Genomic DNA, 8,328 nt, shown 5'->3' on the forward strand with positions numbered 1-8,328 from the left:
TAACAACCTTGAGAAAATCCAACCAAGTGTTTCTCAGTTTGTTTGTTCTGAGTTTGTTTGTTTTTTGCACAATTACTAGCAACCTAGCAGGCTTAGCACACGTAAGCCGGCGACGAAAACAAAAAAAATACATGATGCCATTTTGCACCATCCTAGTCTGAAAACACATTTTACCCTGACACTTATCTGCAATTAGGCACATTAGATGTTTGTCATGTGCAAACAGTTAGCAGAATTTGACATTTGTTTGATTCTAATGGGCTTTTTAGTGGGGATTGTGACTGTAGGATGTTGCAATGGAAATACATGACTATTCACAAAACACATTTGGCACCTTGGGACAGAGTAAATTGGCATCATGTATTATGATTTCTACAGTAGGTCAGACTAGTTTGTCTTTGAGGATTAGTTCTTCAGTGGGACTTTACTTTCCTGCTTTGTCCACAGTCTGAAGGGTGAAATCACCTGCAGCTGTTTACAATTACCTGAATTGCGTCCCATGTGCTCACATTTTACTCACCCATCTTTTCTATATGGCCGAGCACAGAGGCTGCTTTATATACTGTACAAGCTTGGTGTAAATGGAACCAATGCAGCATCCAGTTTTAATCTTATTAATTGTAAAACAAACTCTAAACAGTCTATTATAGTTAGGCTCAAGGGTGAAAGCACAGTTTGTTAAAAACTTGGACTAAAGCTCTAATGTCGTCAGGCTTGTATCGACTTTCAGATTGCAGAATGTGTAGATGAAATTGTACTGTGTCATGTTGAGAAACACACTGTTCTGATGTACTTGTCAGCAGGAAAAGTGTGTTTTGGTTAGAGTGATACATGCCCACACACTGTGTGCAGCTCACTGTACTGTAGGCTCCACTAGAAGCAGACACTTACACTGTAGGTCCAGCAGCACAGCACAGCACAGCACAGTACAGAGCGCTACAGTAGCCATAGGGCTGTGTCATATGTGGCCCAGATGTGGAGCCCAACAATACAAGCTCTGAGCACAAGAAGCACAATAGAGCATTTTCACATTTTAACCTTTTCTGCTAAAACAGACTAACTTTCATTTCATCGTCAAACTTTCATTTATGACTTACTCTATGTATCATTCTGTGAACGGCTTATTTCCATTTTTGATACGGGGCCAAGAAATTTCACTTCCTATACTTTTCATAAGTAAAACCCGCTGTAGTTTTATGTTTCATGGTACGGTGTGTTCCATGGTGATGTACTGTAAGTACCGTACAAACCCTCACAAATGGCGTGTCATGAATAATGATCAGGGTGGGATGTTTGCAAACCAAATACACCGTCTGCTGTGCATGTCTGTGGGGCAGGAGTGCATTCCAGTGAACGAAGCGACTCGGCTTTTTATCCACTCAGAGTTAGAGATGATCCTGTCTCTTTTGTGTATACGTGTGTTTACGGTTGCCGCGGCAACTGCGGGCCCTCCCCGCCGCTGGCCAAGGCCCCGCCCTGAGTGCTGGTGTGCACTGCAGAAGAACAGACTCTGCCAGCGGGGCTAAAAGCGTACCTGAGCGTTAGTTAAGCAGGCACATGTGTGCATTGATATGGCAAAGCATGGCAATAATTACAGATTTGGCTTATTACTGTATGTGGCTGTTATTTTCATTAATATTAATTTCCCGTCTCTAGCGAGAGTAAATACCCACCCACCAGTTTAATTACAGGTTTATTTTAAACATATGCAGCTATCTTCATGATATCATCAAGAGATATTTCTTTTGAGAAGCAGACCTGCCTCATAGTAAATAAACAAGAACATTTTTAACAATGACTAGGGTTTATGATTTAGAAATGATTATACTGTGATCCACACACACACACGCTGACGTTAGCGTATTATCAGCTGGTAACTCTGCTTTATTGATATGCAGTGATACTACTGTAATAACATGAAACTGGTCATATTTAAATGGGAGCATGTTTCCAGGTCTTTGCAGATTTATGTTGCATTAAAATGCAAGCAACCTTGGCAGGAAATAAGACATGGGAAAGAAGCCAGCCTTTCATCATTTTCCCCCAAATCAGAGGAGGAAATGAATATGGATGCCCTTAGGCATTAGGGGAAGGAAAGTCGGGGGCTGATGAGGTCCCTACAGGATGCGTCTGGACAGTACTGGAAGTTTTCAGCTGGGTCACTGCCATGTTTTATGTCGGAAACACATGCAAACATGAAGGCACTCACAAATACAAACACACACACACACAGAAAGGACAAATACTTGCAAGCGAGCATAAGCACACAAGAATGTGCAGCTATACAGAGGCCTGCAACCGCTGTTTTTGGGGCGGTAAAAGTAAAGGGTGGATAGAAATTTTAATGAATCCATCATCAAAAAACAAAACAAAAAGACAATTCCTAATGTTACACAGTTGTATAGTTGTTACTTCAATGTGGCTTGTGACGATGCGACAGATGAGTTTAAAACATGCGCTTAAACAGGGTCAAATATGAAATTAAGCATGAACTGTAACGCAAGAGAAATAGTCGTAATGCAACAAAACTACATATATGTCAAACATAATAAGACTATTATGAGATTATGAGTTCTAGGCCCACATGACTCAGACACAGCTACAGATGGGTGGGTGTAGGCAAGCAAATGTGTATGAGATGAGTCCAAGTTGAGTCTACTGTACCTCTGCCCAAGCTTAGGTGCAGGTATGATCTTAGAAACTGACAAACCAAACAAAGTTCCTAATCACCACTTAAAACCACGACTCCATAATAGTGACGATGGAGCAGATTATGGTCGTGTCATTATCCAGATCCATCACAGACCAGTCACTGCATCACAGACCCACATAGGTCACTGTGTGTTAAAACCAGGGACTTTGGCCAAGCCAGTGTTACCAGCAATACGATATATAGCAAAGAGAGGGTGCGTCATTCACTAACAGCGTGTGGGACCCAGAATCTGGAGGCTAGGTGAATATTGAGACCTTAATAAGAACTAAACATAACAAGAAGAGGGTTTGACAGAAGGCCACACAGAGAGGGAAGGAGATGCAAATGAAAATATGTATTTCATGGGTGAGTTTCAGACTGACAGCAGAGTAGTGTGCGCTGGCCGCGTCAGGTCTGAATAAAAGTTTGGACATCTGGAAGTAATCCAACAAATGCTTCAAGCTTTTATAGACACGAGCGGCGTGACTTCAGAGAGACAGGCATGAAGACGGACAGCAAGAGGTGACTACACCGGACAAAATGTCTTTAGGCTTCCCAGTAGACTGTTTTTCACCAGACTCAATAGCTTTGCTGACTGCACACCACTGACCTCGCACTGACACAGAGAAAATGACCACTTTCTACAACTTTAAAATGGCCTGGAGGGGAGCATGAGATACCAGTTCTGAAAATACAACAGACAATTGCTGACTCAATGTTTGTCAGGATATGGAAGGGAGGAAATGTGTCCTTGACAACTTAAATGGTTTGGGATTGAACACAACTTATTTTGACAGGTCTATATCAGTGACTTTTTGCAGGCAGACACTGAGGAACGCATGCACACACACACTTCAAGACAAAAGTGTATTCTTAAAAGGATTACTCCAGGTACTGAAGGGGGGGGGGGGGTGAAAAGCAGTGGTGCACCTGTGAGAATGACCAGGTCCTCACAGGTTACACATGCCGTGTACACTGTCACACCAGCCTAATGAAAGCCAGCAGATACACAACACTGCGTTCTCCCGCTCTCCCTGAGGTGCAATGCAGACCTATTAGATCCCTCAGCTGATCCGTCTACACACATATGCATGCTTGGCCTCACACACCAGAGGCTATAAAATATAACTGTAACATCTTACGCTATTACAGTTTGCTTTTAAAGGCCCCTCTGTCACTCAGTTAATCTTAAGAATGCTCTTCTGCTTTACAAGTAACAGCTGAAAATCAAGCGGAGGAACAAGGCCCGGTCCCGATACGCAGAGTGACTTATGGCTGGCCTGGCTAGCAACCTCTTGAATGTCTGGCCTGAGATATATGATGAACAAGCAAATGTGGGAGGACATGGAGTCCCTGAAATTCTTGCAAGGGGTGGGTGGTGCGTGGGGGGTGCGCATGATGAATCTGCATCTGCTGTTAACCGTACTGCACAATGTGGACATACTGTACTGTAGTTATCACCAGTGAGGTCCTGGATGTTGTTATGTGTTCAACAGAAATGTGTAACCTTGAGAAAAACAAGCCAAAACACTTCCCTGATAGGTTTCACTGAAGCTAAATCCCATATGCCCACAGTATTTCTAGGAGCTCGCTGCCAGCTGGACACACTAGACCCGACGTCTGACTTGTGCCATTGCAAAATCGGCTGTGGGCTTAAAATCTGGGTGACGATGACATCACCCCCCCCACGCCCCCACGAACTAGCATGACGTGTCAGCGCAGTTCCTACTGGCAGCCTTTGGCATCATGTTTACTTTTAGTCAGACGCAGTTGGACCATAATTACTGGAGGCAAGCTGCTTCCTGTACAAAGACCTCTCTGTGTAATATTAATCATGTGAGGATAAAGTTGTAAATCCATCCTGTGCAGAATAGGAAAAAGGGCAACTTTAATCAGTTGTCAGCAATGGGAGACGCTAGGCAGGTCCCTGAAATCTGCAAATAATGACGATTTTAATGTAGCATTTTGTCTTGTTTTTTTGTTTTTGAGGCCACCGGACAAAATAACACAACAAAAATCACAAAATCAGGTTATTGTGATGCTGTAAGTGTTTACCACACACCCTGATGACCTGATGCATATTGTGTGAACTGTCCTTCTGTGATGATGAAGAAAAATATTATGAGTAGTTTTATGGGGGTATTTAGTAAAATTAGTTAATCTTCACAGAATACCATGGCATATAAAAAGCTACACAATAATATTTTTGGTTTCCCAGAATTCATTTTCGTCTCTAAATTATACCATTCATCATGCACTCATTACAAAGACCCTCAATTTTGAACCGCTTCCAATGGCTTCTAATTTCTAACTGAAATAATAAATAAATAAATAAATAAATAATAAAAGATGACGATTTTTCATCTGCCTGACGTTCATTGACTTTATTATTGTATGGAAACACCAGACTCTGGCTGAACAAACACAAAGAAAAGTCAACCGAATTTACGTTTGTTTTCGATGAAGTTTATTACTAGAATATCAAAATAAAAGCCAAATAAACCAGAAGCTATTTTTAATCCTGGTGTCATTGTTTCAGTTAGAGTTTGAATAGTTGTTTGATTCAAGCGCACACAGTTGCAACAGATGAGGACGACTGGTAGGACTGATTATTTTAAATAGCTGCTAAAGTCCTCAGACCAAGCCACGGGCTACAACACTGACGTGTTATGTGCTTCTCCTTAATCAAGTTGTAAGTACAACAGAATTATTCTACATTCATCACGGACACCTAAGCTGTCACTGCTGTTTAATGAGTATCAATTAAGCTGTTTCAACAGACTAGCTCAGCACATATTGTAGACACAAACAGGCAGGCACCGCCCAGAGGAACACGTTCCTACCACAGCACATCTCAGTCAGTTACTGTGGGCCGTTCAGAGACAGAAAAGAATCATTTATATTAAACATACCTTGTGCGAAATGGTAAAACTATATGGCTTCAACACAGCTACACGTCAAGGGCCCATTGCTACAGTACAATGTTCAGTAAAGTGTATCATCCTCTGGGGCCCCTGCCATGGGGGGAAACAAATAAACTCTTTATTCTTGTCATTGTTCATTCAGTTTGACATTAAAACATGTCTGCTGCTCACAAAGATGATCAAATGAGCCATTCAGTATTTGAACTCTCTAATTACAAAGCTGCAGTTGTGTCCGGAAATTAGTTTTTATACTAAGTTACAGGAGAAAAAAACATCATATATATGATATTACACTAATAGTTTATGATAAAATTGTTACTATTATATTACACCAAAAGAATGTGACACATACTGTAAGAACAGAAGACAAACATCTGAAATGTTCCGTGCTGCGTTTCTCAAACCATTTCAAATAAACATCATAGCTTTGGTTGGTGTTGTCCACTTTACTGGAGTGTGACTGGACTGCACAAAGTTTGATGCATTTGACCCCCGTGGAGAGACGCAGGCCCACGGGCCAGCGAGGTCAACGGAGCCTCGACTTGATTCATCAAATTAGGTCCTATGTAATTGTGCTGCATGACGACTTATAAAACACGATGCCCATAAAACTGTCAGTGAAGCATCAGCTTCGTGCTAAATGAAGTTCTAAAAGGTGCAGGGTTCACAGCTTCATACAGTGCTAGAGTGAAGTGGCCGGCAGCACTTCCTCAGGTCATGTCCTCATCACGTGCAGTAACCATGGCGATCCCACAACACGGACTGCTTTGGAGATAATGCAATGCTGTGTAAGGACAAATTAACAATATTTAAATAATAAATTAATGGCTTTGGATTGAGAAAAAGACATTTTTAGTGTTTTAGTTAAAAAACAAATTGAAATATAATTAAAAACTTCAATGTCTACGCTGTAGTTCTTATGATGCAATGCTACTGCTTCTAAAAGCTGCACTGAAAATGACTTCATGAAGTGATTTACAAATCTCCAGGACACCTCAACACACATTTAGCCGTCTGACCCCTCACAGACTCGCTGCGCTTGCGGTATGAAGGCAGTTTACTTTTGTAATTATTACTGATAACACCATTTATGCAATATTGTCATAGCTCCTGCTCCTGCAGACTCGAGCAGCTGAATGTTAATTTGCATAATAAATCTTAATTGAAGCTCATTAAGAATTTGATAAGAAGCAAATCAGGTACACCGCGGATAATTTAAGATTAATGCTTTCTGTGTTGTGGCGCTCACATATTGAGGGGAAACAGCACATTCGTTCATTACTATGCGTTTTCCATCATTTTGTTGTTGCGTGTTATTTAAATGAAGCTTTTTCTCATAGAAGGAGAACAATCAGTGATAATGTTCCTCCTTATACAGGTGCTAAACACATCCTGAAACAGGATCCAAGGTTCCTATTAAATACTGTACCTTAAGCTCACCTTTGAAATATAAATACCTTTTTTTCCAACTGCAGATGACATATAGCGTTTCAAGCCTTTCAGGATAGGTTAGCCTGATCCAGCTGTGGCTGTTTAGCCGCTCTTCTAAGCATATGGCCAGCATATTGTACTGTGTATGCCTTCTGTCTGAGTGTACATGTAGGTCAACAACTACAAGATGGATGTCTTCACTTCAATCCTTTTCACTCTGTGTGGAGGAACAAAAAAACGATGATGTGTTCTTGACTAAACTGCAGATGATATAAATTACAAAGGTACAGTATAAACTACGATGAGAGTGTTTGTCATTACAACAATACAAAGCACATGAGGTGCACTGCGTTTGACCATAAACCACATAAAACATAGCGTACCTCCTCCATGTAATCAATACCAGGCCACAGTGCTACTGTAATAACTGTAAGCCCGCCTTGCATTCTTATCCTCTAAATCCACAAATGAACAACCTCTGCTATAAAGTTTCCTCCCAATTTTTCCTCTGTAAATCTTTATATCTGTGGGGACCTGGATAAAATACCGTAACATCATTTCTTCTGTACTCGGGATCTGTAGCAGAAATAATGAATCTTAGCCTGCTCGCAATAAACTCTCCCAATATTCAAGTTATTGTCAGACTTAATGAGTAAAAAAAAAAGTCATAACAAGAAAATAGTCTTTTCTCTGCAGTGATGATCAAATGGAAAAATTATCCACATGAATCACCCCAACGGCATATCAAATTGTGTCATTTGCCTGGAAAGTAGTGCAGGTCTCAGAGGGAAGTCAAGGTGAATGAGCAGCTGCTGTAGAGAGGTGCACCAGTCACACGCGCACTTGCTTTGAGACCAATCATACTATAGGTTGCTGTTGTGGTTGTGGTTGTTGTTGTTGTTTCCACACAGGAGAGCACAGTGCGGTAGAAGAGAAATCACTGAGCTGGAGGGCGCACGAGTCTTGGTTCTTATCACCTGTACAGCGCACGCCCCGTCCGCTTCTCACGCAGAACAAAAAGTCTTCAGAAAACTATTAGCGCCGCGCACCTGTCACCCTAAGAAGCAGGAGATGCAATGAGCTCACACCTAAACGCCCTTTTTTTTTTTTTTTTTTTTTACTGTAGCCAGAACGTACAGCGTGAAAAATAGCTGATGAGGAGAAAGTTATTAAATGGTATCTCAGAGGAGAGAGGCTGCAAGTTAAAGAAGTGCAAGCGCTGCAACAAAAATGTAAGTATATGGTTTGATGTAACAAAAATTCCAGCAGTAGATTTGATCA

At 41.3% G+C, this 8,328-nt stretch overlaps 1 protein-coding gene across 1 annotated transcript in view; it reads right to left on the minus strand.

Annotated features, from left to right (window-relative positions):
- LOC114858771 (teashirt homolog 2) overlaps positions 1–8,328 on the minus strand; it is a 34,420-nt gene that overhangs the window by 21,896 nt on the left and 4,196 nt on the right. The window lies entirely within an intron of this gene.

The sequence above is a fragment of the Betta splendens genome, chromosome 7 (assembly GCF_900634795.4).
Source record: "Betta splendens chromosome 7, fBetSpl5.4, whole genome shotgun sequence".
NCBI lineage: Eukaryota > Metazoa > Chordata > Actinopteri > Anabantiformes > Osphronemidae > Betta > Betta splendens.